General features: G+C 38.5%; 1 long non-coding RNA gene across 2 annotated transcripts; it reads right to left on the bottom strand.

Moving 5' to 3' along the window:
* Positions 1-5,692: 5,692 nt before the first annotated feature.
* Positions 5,693-18,303, bottom strand: LOC121022652 (uncharacterized). Of its 2 annotated transcripts, none has more exons than XR_005787133.1 (6): positions 18,009-18,303; positions 11,370-11,467; positions 10,475-10,574; positions 8,310-8,457; positions 8,022-8,147; positions 5,693-5,893 (listed from the first exon to the last, which is right to left on the bottom strand). It is a non-coding gene; the product is annotated as an uncharacterized LOC121022652 (long non-coding RNA). The 2 variants fall into 2 exon arrangements; XR_005787239.1 differs by lacking the exon at positions 18,009-18,303 and adding an exon at positions 14,185-14,325.
* Between the last annotated feature and the right edge of the window lie 1,006 nt (positions 18,304-19,309).

Raw genomic sequence — 19,309 nt, forward strand, 5'->3', positions numbered from 1 at the left:
TTTGGATTCTGGCTGTGCAAAGGTGAGTAATCCATCTTCAAATAGTTTATGTTCCAAGAGGGGGAGACACGCACCTAAACCAATAACCGTATCGAAACTATATAGTTTCTACAATAAAGAATGAACTGAGTGGTGTAAGAGCATTGAGGAGGAAATGATCCACTCTGCCTACATTGAGGAGTTGGGGGAAGTTTCATGTATGCGATAAGATCTGAGATGGTTCTTAAAATTAGAATGTTTTCTTTCGTTATGGTCAGCAAGGAAACAATTACATGCAAAAATAAATGATATTGGCAAAATAAACTTAAAAGCCCGAGGTGAAAGAGGAGATTGTAGAGAATATGGCTAGAGTCAATACAAATCTTAAGGCTCAGTTGGCCTAATTTTTTTATTACCTTTATTACTTTGCTCTTTTCTATTACGTTTTTTTTTTAATGTTTATTTATTTTTGAGACAGAGAGAGACAGAGCGAGACAGAGCATGAACGGGGGAGGGTCAGAGAGAGAGGGAGACATAGTATCCGAAGCAGGCTCCAGGCTCTGAGCTGTCAGCACAGAGCCGGATGCGGGGCTTGAACTCACAGACCGTGAAATCATGGCCTGAGCTAAAGTCGGACGCTTAGACTGAGCCACCCAGGTGCCCCTCTATTAAGTTTTTTATTCAATTCCATTGTTAACATACAGTGTCATATTATTTGGGGTGTACAATATAGTGATTCAGCAATTCTATACATTACTCAGTGCTCATCGTGTTAAGTGTACTCCTTTATCCCCATTCCCTATTATTTCACTCATCTCCCCTCCCGACCTCCCTTGTGGTAACTATCAGTTTGTTTTCCATAGTTAAGATCTACTTATTTATTTGTCTCTTTCTCTCTTTTGTTTTCCTTTGCTTGTTTGTTTTCTTTCTTAAATTCCACATGAACGAAATCACATTGTATTTGTCCGCTTCTGACTGACTTTTTCACTTAACATTATACTCTCTAGCTCCATCCATGTCAATGCAAATGGCAAGATTTCATTCTTTTTATGGCTGAATAATATTCCACTGTGTGTGTGTGTGTGTGTGTGTGTGTGTGTGTGTATACATCACATCTTCTTTATCCAGTTATCTATCGATGGACACAGGCTGCTTCCATAATTTGGCTATTATAAATAATGCTGCAATAAACATAGGAAAGTGTGTATAACTTGAAATTAGTGTTTTTGTATTTTTTGGGTAAGTTCCCAGGAGTATAATTACTGGATCATAGGGTAACTCTATTTTTAACTTTTTGAGGAAACTCTACACTCTTTTCCACAGTGGCTGTACCAGTTAGCATTCCCACCAATAGTGCACAGGGAAACAAAAGTTAACATTATCAGGAAACCCAGGATGATAATTTGTGTGGCTCTGTCCTGCTGTCTCCCTGAAAAATTTAATTATTGATAAATTATCATTATTTCTAACTGCAAGACATTTTTATAACAACATACATGGTATTTTCTTCTAATTGAGAAGATTCTGTTTGTTCAAATTTAACTACTAGAAATGCATTTGAACATTTTTTTATTGAGGTACAGCAGAGCTAAGGAAAAATACGTATCTGCACTAAAATTAACTACTTCCAAAAAATAAGCAAGCACAGAAAATAAATATAAAATTATGCTCTTTGAAATTTGCATTTTGCATATTAAAACATCCAGAGGTCACAGTCCTCATTGAAGATGGCATATTACTTAGCTTGCTATCAAATGGATTAAAATGTAAATCTGAGTTTAAAGTCTAAGAATGGTGTTGCAATAAACATAGCTAATGATGAGCTGTTTTTTGTTTTGTTTTGTTTTGTTTTCAGTTTAGAACTGAAAGCATTAGAAGTACACTGTAAGGTCTTAAATTCAGAATCTCCAATATGAAGTTTGATTCTTTTTTTCATTACTTGAGAGAGAAAGAGGGAGAGCATGCATGCATGGGTGCAAGCAGAGGAGGGACAAAGAGGGACAGAGAGAGAGAGAATCTTAAGCAGGCTCCACACTCATTATGGAGCCCGAAGCAGGGCTCAATCCCCCAACCCTGGGATGATGACCTGAGCCAAAATCAAAGATCGGATGCTCAAATGACTGAGCCACCCAGGCGCCCCTGACATATAATTCTTAATATATAATCACAAGTGTGAATTAAAGCTTAAAAATAAATGAATGAATAATAAGTGCTTCTGGAGTCGCTTTTATAACACCTTGGATGTAGAGGCTTCAAAAAGGATCAATATGACAGTGATAAATTCTAGGTAACATGGCAGAGATGAGCGGACAATAATAACTGCTGGTGTGTTTTTGCACAGAAATATGTATAATTTTTAATCAACTTTTTCACCCAGAAAACACATTTGATTACTTACTTTAGTTTCCTTAAGATTTATTTTTCTATTGCTTTAAAAACAAAAATTCTTCAAAATAATTAACATTTCTAGAATCTGACATAAGTTAAATTGCTTTTAAATTTAAAGGTACCAAAGGAGAGAAAAATAAAAATTCATTTAATGCACAAATGTAAGGTTTGTAGGTGTTGTCTGTACCTGGCACAATAAATATATCCCCCAGAGCCCGACAACAGAATCATTAATTCAACAAATATTTGTTTTGTAAGTGCAGAGAACATAAAGATGAATGACATGGTCTCAAGCCTTCTAAAAGTTCATGTTGTAGTTGGGAAATTAAACTTGAAAATTATAATAAGAAGTGATCAATATTATAATAGAGGCAATCACAGTACATAAATGGAACATAAGAGGAAAGAGCATCTGAGCACATTAGAATCATCTGGGGAGTTTGGAACAAATGCCAAGATCAGACCCACCCTAGACAATTAAATCACATTGTTTTTTGGAATAGGCAATTTTAAAATACCTTAAAAAGGATATTTGATGATCCGTACATACAGCCAGAGCTGAGAACCTCTTAAAGAGATCACCTGATATTGAGCAGAGCAGGAGCAACATTAGACATTTCGGTAAGTGGTAACAGCACATGCAAAACTCTAGAAGCCTAAAAGCAAAAAAAAAAAAAGAAGGGGGGGGGTAGGAGGGTGGATATTTAGGAACCCTAAGCAGTTAAGGTCTACTACAGAGTAGACTTTGGAAAGTGACAAGAAATAAAGTGCACATCTGAATAACTGTTTTGTGGAGCATGGACTGGAGGAAGGCAAAATTGCAGGACACCCATCAAGAGTCTATGGTAGAAGGCCACATGGGAAAAGAAAAGTTCGGAAATAGGCCAATGGAAATAAAAACGGACATCAAAGGAGAACAGCAGGAGATAGCAAGAGATTTTTACAAGGGGCAGTGTGGCTTTGTGGAATGAGCAGTCTTTGGAGGCTTTGTGAACTACTTCTCCACTTGTAAACCGAAGAGCTATTGAAAAGATTAAGTGTGATACGGAGCTAACATAACTATTATAGTGCCCACTAAGGAAAAAGAATCCAGGAAGTAGTCACTCTTCTCACGTGCAGGTAGATTAGGCAGATCTTATATGGGAGGGGTGGGTAATGGGAGGAAACGCCATGGGAAACCTAGGAGGACACCATGATTCTGAGTGAAGGGGCAGATTCATGGCATTGTGGGGATGTCAAGCACCAAGATAAGAATGCAATCAGGTGCACAGGTTTGGGAAGGGGGAGATGATGGGTGAGTATCATCTGGTGAAAAGTTCTGGAAGGAGGGATAGAAGTTTACAAGTTGTTTGAAATAAACTTGAATCTTTGATACCAATGGAGCATCCACAATGAGATATCTGGGAAGCTGAATATCTGAAACTAAGAGCATGGAATGTTTATTATATGAAGACCTAACATGGGTACCAGAGCTTTGAATTTGTTTTTATCATCATCATTATCAGTACTGGTGATATTTACTGATAAGTTGGGAACTAATTGAGCCATCCACATACATTATCTAGTCATCCAACAACCCCATAGTGTCGAATTTTGGAGATGAAGCAATAAAGCTTGGGGATGTTAGGAAATTTCTCAAGTACTCATATTATTTACAATAATAATTCCATAGGGGCGCCTGGGTGGCGCAGTCGGTTAAGCGTCCGACTTCATCCAGGTCACGATCTCGCGGTCCATGGGTTCGAGCCCCGCGTCAGGCTCTGGGCTGATGGCTCAGAGCCTGGAGCCTGTTTCCGATTCTGTGTCTCCCTCTCTCTCTGCCCCTCCCCCGTTCATGCTCTGTCTCTCTCTGTCCCACAAATAAATAAAAACGTTGAAAAAAAATTTAAAAAATAAAAATAAAAAAATAATTCCATATATCAGCATCTCATATAAGAGTTAAATTAAGAATAAAATGCATATTGCCCTTTAATTAAAGTCAATATATGGAGAATTTAGATCTCACCCACTGACCCTGGACAGTCCAGGAGGTCTGGCATCTGATTATCTTTGTTCTAGAAGGATTTCTAAGGTTAGACTCTGAATGCGTGAACCAATTTGTAAACCCAGCAGGTCTCAGACATAAGCTGTATAAAACCATTTAAGAATTAGACGGTTCTTTCCAAATTGCCTATCTCTCCTGCTGCTTACCAAATTATGTAATTCCTTATCCTTTGTGAAAATGTTTTATGTTGAGGGGAGTTTCTTATCTTTGGAAATTTTGATATAAGAATTATATTTCTTTACTAAAAATGCCAAAAAGTTTTTATGGAACAAAAAGCTATAAAAGGATCTAGTTAACTCACGTTAGGTAATATTTGCATTGTTACCTCATAGTATTATAAATAAGAGCAGAAGACTCTCAAGTAAATCTGTATCAAGGAGGGAGAAGGATCAATAAAAAACAAACAAAAATAAAAATAAGAAAGGAAAAATAAAGAAGAGAGTTGAAGCCATGGAGGAAACCCAAAGGAAAATGGGAGGAAGAGGGACATTTGTGAGGATGTTAAAGAGTAGGAAAACAGGGGTGGTAGGGAGAAGTGGGAAAGGAAAGGAGACAGGATAGATGATGATAAATAGAAAGATAGATAGATGATGGATGGATGGATGGATGGATACATACATACATACATACATATATACATATATACATACATATATAGATGGATGATAGTTTTATTTATACACACATATAGTATATGTTATAAGCCTGTTTTTAAAGCCCAAACATGTTTCATTCATTCATGATCAAAATTCCATGTGAACCAAAGGTCATAAGTTTCAGTTAACAGTCAATGAGAAAAATTTACTGAGATATTATGATAATAATGTTATTTGTACTAGTGCTTAGAGAAGATAAAGTGTTAGATTAAACATTATACTTATGTAGAGAGTCAAGAAATTAACATTGGAGAGTGTTTACATACCAATTACCATGGCACTTAAATTAAAGCTATACTTATTTGTATACTTATTTGCTATTTTTTCACAAAGCTGAGTTTCTAAGTCTGTTTACTGGAAAAATACAAAGAATTTCCCATAAAATTGAATACTATGATCAAAAGGTTTCCATAAAATGATGACTTGTGGTGCCGAAATTTATAAATTTTGTTTAGAAAGCATATGTGTTAGCATTTCTTTTTTGTAGAAAACTGTTTTAGTTCCATTTTTTTAAACCGTGTTTATCATAGGAAATTTATTTTTCTCACCAATCTTGTGCCACTGATTCTCACCCTTCAGATCTAGCTCTAATATATCCAATAAGTAAAAACATAAAGAGACCTCCTTATCACTGGAAGATCGAAGGATTTACTAAGGAGAGGAAAATTTTCTTTATGGCACTGGTCTATCACTTTTTTTCTTTTCAAAGAGCTCACATGTTACGAACCAGAGCTTGGTTTATGGTCAAACAGCTGGGTTTCGATTCCAGATCTGCCACATAGTGTGAAACTTTGACCAAGTTAATTATTTCTCAGAGTTTCAATTTCTGAAAGAAAGACAAAACAAGCCATATTCGAGCAGTGACTGGGCACATGAGATAAACCATGAATGAAATGACTGAGTGAAGGAACAGACCTACCGTTATGCTCTCAATTCAAAGGTGCTCAATAATGTTATTTATGTTCTTCTGTGACAAGTCCACGTTTATCACTTGTTTCAAATTCGACTCAAATGACCCTTTCCAGGAATCTCTTAGATTCGGAGCTTTGTTGTCTCCTTTTGATACTTACATTTCTCTTGTAACGTAGTGCTTTGCTGTTGTTAACTTTCCTCTTGTTTTCAAGCTATTTTAAGTGTCTCTGCTTTGCCTTTTAAGCCAGATTCCTTCTTTAAAGACAAATGTAAAGACTACCAAAATGCTGCCTGTCTGGACACACAGCAGGCAAGCAGAAACAAAACGTATGCTACCTAACCTTAGGGATCACACACAACTTTTCCATCATCTCCCGTCTTGCAGAGACCAGATGTGACATAACTGTCTTCACTGACACTGAATAAACAGTTCCGAATAATGATGCAAATGTTCCTCTGCTGTGATATAGACTAAGAGAAAACTTTAATGTTTATTTCACCCACAACATAAGGGCATTATAATTTGAGAAAATTTGAAAACATTGCTTGTATCAAATCAAAAAAAATAAGAGAAACCCCCCAAATCAGACCTGCTGGTACACTGAAATGGACCAAGCCAATAGTCCATGATAACAATTATCAATTATTTTATATTTAATATGTGCTCAACATGACACTGAGTGCTTTCAAACATTACATCACTGAATGTTCCTCATCACAACCCGAAGAACTGGATGACTATAATTCTCATTTTACAGATGAAGAAAATAAGATTAAGTACATTTTCAAATTCAACCCACAAGTGGCAAAGTTGGGAAACAGTGGTGTTTCTAACTCCAAACCTACTTTGTTTTTCCCATTTTTCTTTGCTTCCTTTCAAAGTTTACAAGAATTTATTTACTTAGAGGAAAATGGAATGTTTATAGGCCCCTGGCTACACAGAGAGTACCCTAAAATGAATAGGGGAGGGATAGCAAACTTTCAGATTCATCTCTAAAAACAAAGGCCTCCAAGTTAAAGCTAACAGAAGCTCGAGGTAAAAATTAAATCAATGTTTGCTACACCCTGAACATCTAATGGCTATGGCTGCTCTGTTTCTACTCAGTTGTCCTCAAATCTGGGAGAACTGGTGACTTTGACTTTCATGAGTTTGGTTTAATAACAGAATTGAAAAACATTCGCATATGCAAACACTGTCACCCTGATGCTCTAAATGGAGCTGCTGCCTACCAATTTGTTGGGTTCATCAAGGAGCCCTGTGTCAGGCTTTATAGTGTATGATGTATATAGTATCACATTGAGAAGAGTACGGCAGAACAGATTTGTCTGGTGTATCATAAATCTGTCGTCCCTAAACATTCCAATGGACACAGTATGCTTCACCCAAATTTCTTTCAGGTCAAACCAATTTCCATGTGGAGGCTATGCTTCCTACAATCATTCAGACCACAAACCTAGTTTACAACAATTGCATTTCAGTGTCATGGAGACACAGCTGGCTTAAGACCCAAGGATGGATATTTCATTGTTTGAGATTCATTCTGTTCATTCTTTACTGAAAGGGGAGTTGTGGGGAGCTGATTCTTCTTATGCCCCACCTTGTAATGTTGGGACAGCCAAGAGAATATTGTTTCAAGCCAATAACTAGATCAATAAAAATCTTATCCCTTACTTTCAAATATCAAGCCCAAAAGCCCTACTCCAGAATAAGGTCGAGAATATCAGGCCATGACAATTCAGCTTCCTTTGATGTCAAAGGTCCACTTCCTTGATCTGGCGGGTTAGGTGCCTGTCTCCTTCCTTCTCATTGCTCCACAAGTCATGCCTCAGTTCAGGACAATAACCTTTACCACAAGAACAAAATTCTTCAGGAAAGTCTGTATGTGTAGGATCCCAATTCCTTAAGAAGTTGTTCTTTAATGGAACATGAGTTAAACATAAATCTCAAGCTGTGACTTCACAAAGAGTTCGGAAGTTTCCCATTTTATTTTCTGATTGAAAAAATAGGGCCTCTGGATTTCTCCAAAGGTTGAAATGCCCACCTTGAGAATTGTCTGCAATTGTCTTGTCTCTGGGTAGCATTGCGTGTAACTTCATTTTTCATGGTGTTTTCATCTTCATTCCTCTGCTTCACTGGATCCAAACACTTCATGACTTTAGTCACTTTGCTAAAATTTGTAGAGTCAGGTTTCGGGTGACAGTTATGGAAAGAGGGACGATCAAAGAATATGTAACAATTTGCTACCGTAAATGACGCCTGTATCACTTCACTAGGTTTGCCACAATAAAGTAATGCAGACCAGTTGGCTTGAACAAGAGAAACTCATTACCTCACCATTTTGGAGACTAAACATCCAAGATCAGGGTGTTAGCAGGGCTAGTTTCTTTTGAAACTTCTCTCCATGGCTTGTAGACATGTGTCTTCTCCCTGTCTTCACCTGGTCATTCTTATGTGTCTGTCTGTGCCCTAATCTCCCCCTAAAAAGGACACCAGTCATTGAATTAAGTCACACCCCAGTGCCCTCATTTAACCTTACTTACCTCTTTAGAGACCCTGTCTGCAAAGACACTCACCATCTGAGGTAGTGAGAGTTAGGATTTTGACAGAGGAATTTGGGGGAAGGGAGTGGGGGGAGACAAAGTTCAGTCTATAACTGTCCTATTTCATTTTTTCTCTCCCCCATAGGTGCCTGGATTATACTCTTCTGCCTTCTGAAAACTTCACTTCTGACATAACTCCTCTCATCCATAGAAAACCCACTGGTGAGTATGATCCAGGTCCCAGTCCTCAGCCTCCTTCATTTACCATCTTTTCATACGTATCTTTACTGTTTTCAATGTCCCCTTACATTCAATTTGAGCCAGAAGTGCTAAAAAAAATATCACCATTTGAGTCTCTCTCCTTTCTCGCCTTCCAATATCATGAACAATGGAATGAAGAAGCAATAAGCAAGAAAGGCAAGAAAACAAGAGATCCATTTTTACCCTTGAACAACCTACAGTTAAGATTGGGATTGGAACCCAAATGCAACCTAAGTATCATGTTCATGTTCACTATGTAACGTTTTGTAGATGAAATAGAAATGAAATCGCAATGTTTTAAAAAATGAAATGAAAGGAGAACCTTTACTGTCAACTTTTTAAAACCACCATTCTATTTCCATGTAAAAATAAGGCTAAATCAAAATAAATTGCTAGCATTCATTTTCCCCAATTAGTGACTTCATTTGTAAAGAAAACATTTTATTTCAGCAATTAGTAAAGTAAATGATTAGGATTTAATTGAATTTTGAGGCTGCTTCCAACTCCTAAAGTTTAGATCACTTAAATATCTATAATTTAGCATTTGGCATTTAAATAATCTGGGCAATATGAAAAGCACCCTTTATCAGCTGGTTTTTTTCAGGCAAGCAAAAGGTAGCCATGGGAACATACTGCATGTTGTAGTACAGAAAAAAATACTTATGGGTCTGTCATAGAAATATTAATATTGATAATTTTCCCCCTGGATAATCATTTTAATGATGATACACTTTATGATTGATATTGCTTCTTTCTTCCAAAGGACCTCAAGGGTTTTTCACAGTATCTCTATTCAGGTTCTTCAGTAGGTCTTTAAATGATTCATGTTTTTCCACTGATGGTTGCATCACCCCTGGGTAAATTATTTGGAGTGAAATTAAAGAAAGTTTAAGCTCTAGGTAAGTAATAAGGCGAGACAATTATAATGTTCATCTCATGCCTCATATGTTTGAGCCTTTGTCATGCTACGGTTGAGATGTTTTTAATATTTATATTAAAGTCAGTGTGTAGCAGGATGCAAGGGACATTAAATGGATCCTGCCTCTTATTTATCTAAAATGTCTCTGGGTTTTTTTGTAATTATGCTTCTGAATTATGTTACTCTGACAGTAAACATGCATTAGAGAAGACAAAAGAAATTTAATAGGTGAGGCTGAGAAGCATAAAGGAAAAGGATTTGCAAAATGAGAGAAGAAGTCTAATGAATTATGGTGGAAGAATTGGCCAATCTAGGAGTGTCTCTATTTCTGACCCTGTGCCCAGACAAAAATTCCATCCAATTTGTGATCGTTCCCATCTTTGAAGTTAAAATTAGGCAGGTGAAACTTGGAAGCACCTGTGTCAGAGGGTTGGGGTGTCTCCTGACCTTTCCATCATCACGGGGTAAGAACTGTTCCTGCTCCCCATGCCACCCCTTCTCTGAATACCTGAGCCAACACTCTTACCTTTAATTGCCTAAAACATAACAGACCTAAAGTCTGTGTGTTTATAAAAATGGCAGAGGGTTCTATAGACTGGATGTTTGTATGCCCCCCAAATTCATATGTTAAATCCTAACACAATCTGATGGTATCTGTTGGGGCCTATGGGAAGTGATTAGGTCATGAGGGTAAAGCCCTCATAAATGGAATTAGCACCTTTATAAAAGGAACTCCATAGTCTCCCTCATCCCTTCTGCTGTGTGAGGACTCACCGAGAAGATAGCTGTCTATGAAGCAGGAAGCAGATTGTTACTAGACACCCAGACACCCAATCTGCCAGCACCTTGATCTTAAACGTCCCAGTCTCTAGAACTGTAAGAAATACATTTTTGTTTTTCATAAGCCATTCAGTCTATTGGATTTTTGTTGTAGCAGCCCAAACAGACTAAGACAGGGTGAGAGAAAGGACTGAATGCTTTCTGCGTACTCACTAAGTCCTTCATAAGAATTGTCTCAGAATTCTAGGAGATAATCATTTTTGCTGTTCTCATTTTAAGGATAAAGAAATGGAGCCTCAAGCACCATAAATAACTTTCCCAGGGCTGTTTAATCAATAAGTTATGAAAAAATAGTTTTAACCCCATCTGTAGGACTCCAAAGCACGTGTTCACCCCATTCACACTTTTCCTCTAGCTCAAGAGAGTAATGTATACACCAAGAAGTACGTAGGGTCATGAAAAAGCTAGAATTGGGGGAACAAGAAAACAAATGCATTAAGGACATAGACTATAATTTCAAGGTAGTAGCCCTCACAAAGAAAGTTTCAGAACCCAGAAACTGAGACCAAAAGAAGTGACTAGCCACAAAGTCCCTGTGACAGTGCTGGTAGCCTTTATTCACAGTGTCTTACTATATGTGTGTGTGTGTGTGTGTGTGTGTGTGTGTGTGTCCATGTTATGCACATATATCCTACACTGTTATTTACTTTCATGAAAAATCAGAAATTTAACCACATTAATTTAAGATCAGGACACCAAATAGGCATTTTGACTTATTTCAGAGAACTCGATCTTCAAAGAACCTGATTTATATTCTGTTTCAGTAAACAAAATCCAATATATCTTTAGAGGGCCATGCGGAGACTAAGTCACTTCCAAGGAAAACAACCTTATCTTCATGACCTCCAGGTTCCAAGTGTGGGTCTCCATAGAGATAATGCCCTCATGAGCAGCAAGCAGAGAAAACTCATCCTTTGAAGAAACAACCTTTTGGAATTAGATGAAAGGAAAATAATTTCATTGATAGAAAAACATGGAGATAAAAAAAGGTAGAAATTTTCTTTTGAAATAATCACAGTGAATAGTAACAACTTGATAAATATAAGGACTCATATTTCACAAGTGGTACCTATTATATTTTTTCTTATGTGAGTATTTAATCCTTAATTAGTAAATCAAGTTATGATCCCAAAGAAACCCAAAGAAAATATCTAAAAATTCTTAATGTTATTAATTTTATATGCTTGCTTAATGTAGGATCATATGGTATGAGACACAAAGCAAGACAAGCAGCAGTTTTGATAATGTGATTTTCTATTTGTGACTGGGCTTTTGGGGTGGAACTAAATGCAGGAAATGTATTTTTAAAGGAACACTCATAATTTGGAGTATATTCTTTTTATTTTTTGGCTAGGAAAAAAATCATGTTTATTACAAAAAATAGGAAAGTATTAAGAAACAGAAAAAAAATTATCTGCAATCCCAAGAGGTAATTTTATCACTGTGAAGATTTCAGTATATTTCCTTTCAATACTTGCATTTCCAAAAACACACATTTAGCTAGTCAAAATTTTATCATCTAACCATTTTAGCTTACTTTTCGATTAATAGTATTTCCTGAATTTCTTGGACAGCAGGCAGCAATATACGTCTGCACCAGCCAGGCAGAGGCTTTAGTGGCTGATGGAGAATGATCTTGGTTTTGTTTTTTAATTTCTTTTTAATGTTGATTTATTTTTGAGAAAAATGGAGTGCAAGCGGGGTGAGGGGCAGAAAGAGAGGGAGACACAGAATCCAAAGCAGTCTCCAGGCTCTAAGCTGTCAGCACAGAGCCCGATGTGGGGCTCCAACTGACGAATTCATGACCCGAGCTGAAAACGGACACTTAACCTACAGAGAGCTATGCAGGTGCCCCAGGAGAATGATCTTAACTGCAGTCTGCAGTAGTGATATCAGCAGCACTAGGGCTGCTTCTAGATCCTTCGTTCAGATCCAGGGCTTCGGGCCCTACCCTGAAGCTATTAATGCATCCAGTCATCGGTGTTTCATAAATGTCCTCCCCACCCCCTGAATGATTCTAGTGCATAGCCAGCATTGAGAATCAGTGCTCTAGATTTTGAAGCCTCCAAAGTTTTTTTGTTTTAAACACTCTAGAAGAATTTTGCAACTGTTGCCTGACCCGTTTGAAAGTTGACCTACAAATTTTTATTGGAAATGTAAATATTTATAAAAGATGTAATCTCTGGTACCCTGTAAATATTGATATTTTAAAACATTTTTATTGTATTATTCTAAATGTATCTGGAGGAATCTAAAGAACACAGCAGTGTGATATTTACACTTTTAAATAATCCATTAACGTTGTTTTAACAGTCAGAAATTTCATATCATTCCTTTTAATCCTTGACCTTGTGTTTCCATTCCTTTAACTCCAGACAGTTTTATCTCAAGATAACACATTATTATGATTCTAAGTGTTTTGTTGACCACCATAACAACAAAATGTGTATGTGAGTTGAAATTTAATTTTTCTCCCTGATGTGTGACCTAAGGGCTAATAGATTTCTTGTGAATTGAGAAATCCCAAACGGAGCAGGTGCTCAGCTTGAAGGAGGCAGAGCTTCAAATTCAGCAGCTGACATGAAAATTTCAGCGGTGCTTGTACAACCTCATGTCTCTGCAGGTTGGCCAAAATCCAGTTGTCATCTATTGGGAACCTTCTGACTGGACAAATACAACTAAACACTGCAGCTGACCACCGTGATTCACAAGCACCATTTATCTGACTAATTACGCCTATTAACACTTAAGGAAGACACACACGAAAGGGACTCAGAGAGGTTATTTTTGACTGTCAGAGACAAACCCATGATACGGAGAAAAAACGCTCGAAGGTTAAGATGCATAGTACCTGGAGATAACTTCAGCACTCAAAATATGGCTACCTCTTGAACCAAAGGATTTCAAGTTGAGTTAAGCAAAAATGCCCCACAGTGGCAGAGACAAATAGTAAACCATTCAAAAATAACATTGGTGCCTGATGTTAAGGGTACTGCTGAGAATACCTTTAATAGATGCCCTACCTGGTAATGACCTGATCCTTGAAAAACTAGTAAAGTGGGAACCAAAAATGAAGTAAAGCCTTGAAGCCCCTATAAACACCCCCAAATGGATTTTATACAAATAGCAGGAGCAATGAACTATGACTATGTCCCAGTTATTGTTTCCTTACTCTGAGCGAATTGAGGGCTTTCCTTGCCAGAAAGCTATGATCCTAATGGTAATAATAATAATAATAATAATAATTGCTGGTTGATTTTATTTTCCTGATCTGGGGTGTGGTGGAGTCAAGGGATTCATTTAGCTCTCCAGGGACAGGGACACACATTTCACTGGTATTGCCATTACATAACTGTAAATTTTTGCCTTTTATTCTGAAACTCCACTGTCCCTTTCTTCTAAAACCAACAACTAGAACCAATGAAACTCTAAAACTCTTAAGAAAAAAAAAAAACTCTCAGAAATCCTTAAAATTTAGTCCATTTAGATTTGACAGCCCCAAAGCCAACTCCCTCTAGGGACCTAAAATATTTCTAAGGGTCAGTCAGAAGCCATCCCATGTGTGGGGAAATTTCACTTCCAGCCTCCCATTCTGCCAGTTGCAAACCAATACGACTAAATACTGCAAAGGACTCATACAGTACCTCCAGCTTTATCACCAACAGGTTCAAGCTCCATTATCAGAAGAGCAGCTTCAGCAGCCCCTGCATGATCTGAATCCTGAAAAGTTGGTCTCCAGGGACAGACATCAGAGAACTCTGCCCTTAACCATGATGGAAAGAACATTATCATACACTGTTAACAATTCACATGGCAGCAGAACTCTAAGATGATCCTTAGATGCAGGCTTCTTTTTTTTAAATTTAATTTTTTAACGTATGTTTATCTTAGAGAGAGGGAGAGTGAGAAAAGGTGGGGGAGGGGCAGAGAGAGAGAGAGAGAGAGAGAGACAGAGAGAGAGAATCCGAAGCAGGCTCCAAGCTCAGCTGTCAGCACAGAGCCCAACTGGGGGCTCAAACTCACAAACTGGGAGATCATGACTGGAGCCAAAGTCAGACAGTTAATGGCTGAGCCACCCAGGTGCCCTGATTCATGTTTCTTAATTAAGAATATGGTACAGCAGGGGCGCCCGGGTGGCTTAGTCAGTTAAGTGTCTGACTCTGGCTCAGGTGATGATATCCCAGTTCATGAGTTGGAGCCCTGCATTGGGTTCTGTGCAGACAGATCAGAGCCTGGAGCCTGCTTCAAATTCTGTGTCTCCTTCTCTCTCTGCCCCTCCCCTCCTCGCACTGTCTCTCCCTCTCAAAATAAATAAACATTCTTTTTAATTAAAAAAAAAATACATACACCATTATCTCTAGATCACTGGATGCCCATGCCATCAGTAGGCCTTAAACTGAGGATTCTTAAAAATTGCCCTGATACCATATGTTTTCACTCATATGTGGATCCTGAGAAACTTAAAAGAAGACCAGGGGGGAGGGGAGGGGGGAAAAAGTTACACAGAGAGAGGGAGGCAAACCCTAAGAGACTCTTAAATACTGAGAACAAACTGAGGGTTGATGGGGGGTGGGGGAGAGGGAAAAGTGGGTGATGGGCATTGAGGAGGGCATCTGTTGGGATGAGCACTGGGTATGGAAACCAATTTGACAATAAATTATATTTGATATAAAAAAATGCCCAGGGGCACCTGGGTGGCGCAGTTGGTTAAGCGTCCGACTTCAGCCAGGTCACGATCTCGCGGTCCGTGAGTTCGAGCCCCGCGTCAGGCTCTGGGCTGATGGCTCAGAGCCTGGAGCCTGTTTCCGATTCTGTGTCTCCCTCTCTCTCTGCCCCTCGCCCGTTCATGCTCTGTCTCTCTCTGTCCCAAAAATAAATAAACGTTGAAAGAAAAAAATTAAAAAAATAAAAAATAAAAAAATGCCCAGAAACAGACAGCTACAGAGGGTAAACAGTATCTTCCCAAACTCTCTGATTACTGCAGAGATAGACTACTTCTGTCCAAGGCAACAGTGTAAGATTTTCTGAGTCCTTGGCATAACTTTTCTTTGCTCACTTCTAATATTGCTTATTATTATACTTTGACACTTTCTATTAGCTGAATGTTTTTCAAGATACTCTCCATTATTTTCATTCTGTTGTTTTTTTTTCCCCGTAAGATCTTCTGTCTTCTGCCACTTAAGGAAAAACAAACTCTTGCTTATTTTTCTCTTAGCTACTGTGATAGGTATTTTTCTGTGTCAACTTGATTGGATCAGGGGATGCCCAGGTTTCTGGTAAAACATTATTTCTGAGTATCTATGATGGTGTTTCTGGATGAGACTAGCATTTCAATTGGTGGGCTCACTAAAGGAGATTGCCCTGCGTAATGTGGGTCGGCATTATCCAATCTGTTAAGGGCCCGAATAGAACAAAAAGGTGGAGGAAGGAGGCATTTGTGCCTCTTTTCTGTCTCATTGTTTGAATTGGGACATCTCATCTTTTCTTGCCCTCAGACTGGGAAGTACATCATTGACTCCCCTGGTTCTCAGACCTTCAGACTTAGATTGAATTACACCACTGGTTTCCCTAGGTCTCTAGTTTGCAAATCATGGGACTTGTCAGCCCCCAGAACTGCATGCTGAATTTCTCATAATAAATCCACTTTTGGGGCGCCTGGTGGCGCAGTGGGTTAAGCGTCCGACTTCAGCCAGGTCACGATCTCGCGGTCCGTTGAGTTCGAGCCCCGCGTCAGGCTCTGGGCTGATGGCTCAGAGCCTGGAGCCTGTTTCCGATTCTGTGTCTCCCTCTCTCTCTGCCCCTCCCCCGTTCATGCTCTGTCTCTCTCTGTCCCAAAAATAAATAAACATTGAAAAAAAAATTTTTTTTTAATAAATAAATAAATAAATAAATCCCCTTTTATATCCTATTGGTTCTATTTCTTTGGAGAAACATGACTAATACAACTACTCTCCTGAATTAAATTCATTGCTGGATCTGTACCTCCACCTGATCCTGTCTACAAAAAAATTAATAGTTTTTGCTTTCAACATTTCAGAAGGTAGATTTCATTTTACAGGCTTCTCTGGTCCTTAAATTTCTATCACATCATGCATGCCACACTTCAGCCTTATAAAACAGGAACCTTGACTCCACATCAACAAAATCAAGTACACCGGGTATGGGAACTAATGTTGGCACTATCATAGCTAAAATCTTCAGTATTCTTTTCAGGACCCTCCAGCCAAAGCAAACAAAAAAACAAACAAAATCTGCTCACATTAAAGGAACAATGATTGGCCCACTACTGTTGATATAAACACTATGTATATTCCTAATAGTATCTGTTTCTTTTTAGGGTACTTCTTATAGGATCTGATGCTCTGGAAGCCCTACAAACTAGGTTAAATTTATTACCCAGTGTGGTCACAAATGATCGCATAGCTGTTGAATTCCTCCTAGCTAGCCAAGGGAAAACTGATGCTCCAGCAAAGATTTCTAATCTGAAGATTACCCCCATGCAAATACTACCGGTAAGGGAACACTTATAGTTTGGGACCATTACTCACAGCCAAAATTCTAAAACAGGTCATGATAATTTAATAGGTCACTACCACCTTCCTCCTCACCCTCTTATTATTTGCCCGTAAAACAGCTTTCAATATTGGACTAAAAGGGGTGAGGCTGGGGATTTCAGCAGAGAAGTAAAGGAAGGCTAGGAAGCATCTGACTTAACCTAACACTCAGCTGTCTTCTGAACATGCAATTAATTTCCCTCAAAATTTGTTTGTTTGTTTGTTTTCCTAGGTTTTCAAAAATCTTTTCTCTGATTTCAAAGAATCCAAAGGAAATGGTTTTGAAAAGCCCTGATTTACTTGTAACCACTCCTTCACTGGCAGTGCAGTGTCTTACTTTAGGTCAGGCAGAGCGCTCAAATAAAATCCCAGGGGGTTGTATGGAAAGGGGGTAAATCAGCAATAGTCTTGTCTCTCAGCCACCTCTGATTTTGCTTTTCTCCACCTCCAGCCACACTTCAGTTTTCAGATCCAGGCTGCATGTGTGCAATGTTCTAATGGCCCCGAACAGCTGCAAGAACACCTCAGTAATTGATATTTCTTCCTGGAATTATCATAAGTTTTTATTTTTGTTTGAAAATTATTGGATTGCCCTCAACGTGTCCAAACATCCAAAGCTTTAAAAGCTCTCAATCTATTTTCTGATCCATAGAAAACCAGTTTTTATTTTTATTACCCTTAAATAGAGAATATCATATAAATCTACTTCATTTATAATATTTAATATTTGGGGGTGCTTTTTAGTAAACAGAAATAAACATTTTATTTATGTATTTATAAATCACTTTTTTGTTGTTGGTTCCTTAATGGTATTAGTTGTCCAAAAGGTGTTGATCTAATAATTCAACCTCTGATGAGAGAAAAAGCTAAATTAAAGGTATGAAACGTATTTGTTCATTTGTGTTTATACTCACAGAGAAGCTTTATAAGGCAATGAGAAGAGCTTGGACTCTAGATTCCAAATATGTGGTTTCAAATCCCAGGAAAGCCATTTGCTATGGCTTTGGGCCAGTTAATGAAATGCTCTCCTCCTTATTTAAAAAGAAAAATTGAATATGATCCAAAACAATTAAAGGTGAGGCATGTTTTTCTAATTGATAAAACTGATAAGAAGGCGTTGTAATCCAGAACACTTCACAGACAGATTCAGGCACAAAATATCCTTTCCAAGAGGGCGGTCTGCACGTGGTGAATTTGCAATGACTCCGGATGGTGAGAACTGGGGGTGACGACCTGGGAGAATAGGTTAAAATCAGAACTTCCCCCTCCCCACCCTACACCTCACCTAGAAATTCTAAGAGCAAGGAGAGGAGAAGATTTTAATTTGAAGACAGATTGAAACTTCAATATCCATCAGACTTGTAATAATGGAAAAGGAGATCTGAGCAACCCAAATCTCTGGTATTTATGCAAGATTAACTTTCAGAGATGAAAAAAACCAACAGAGCTAGTTTTCAGGACAGTGGTGAAAACGATACTAAAGCTTCTTCCTCATTGTCCAACACGGAGTCTAGCGAGCTGAGTAAATAGCCCTGTCTGTAAAGCACCTGGCACATGGCCTGAGTTCAAGGTAGGCTAGGTCCTTCCATGTCTGGTTTCCTCTGTCTAGTTCTGGGCCCTTCATTGAAAGGTTCTCATTTATAAAATGCAGGAAGGGGCGCCTGGGTGGCGCAGTCGGTTAAGTGTCCGACTTCAGCCAGGTCATGATCTCGCGGTCCGTGAGTTCGAGCCCCGCGTCAGGCTCTGGGCTGATGGCTCAGAGCCTGGAGCCTGTTTCTGATTCTGTGTCTCCCTCTCTCTGCCCCTCCCCCGTTCATGCTCTGTCTCTCTCTGTCCCAAAAATAGATAAACGTTGAAAAAAAAAATTAAAAAAAAAAAATAAAATGCAGGGCGTCCCTGGGAGAGCTCCATGAGACCAGGCATTCATGTGTTGCTTCATTCACACACATGCAGTTCCTTGGGCTCTTTACTTCCTTATGTCCCGTCTTAATGCACAGTTTCAAAAGCAAGGAAATAGAGCCCAGGAAGAATATGCAGAAAAGAGAGCTGAATTTTAAGCTGGCCACATTCTTTTTTTTTAATTAATTTATTTTTTTTGAGAGAGAGAGGGAGAGAGAGAAGAGGGGCAGATAAAGAGGGAGAGCAGGAATCCCAAGCAGGCTCTGCACTGTTAGTGCAGAGCCTGATGTGGGGCTCGAACTCATGAACCATGAGA

This window comes from Herpailurus yagouaroundi, unplaced genomic scaffold, assembly GCF_014898765.1.
Source record: "Herpailurus yagouaroundi ecotype Mexico unplaced genomic scaffold, PumYag 28, whole genome shotgun sequence".
Taxonomy (NCBI): domain Eukaryota; kingdom Metazoa; phylum Chordata; class Mammalia; order Carnivora; family Felidae; genus Herpailurus; species Herpailurus yagouaroundi.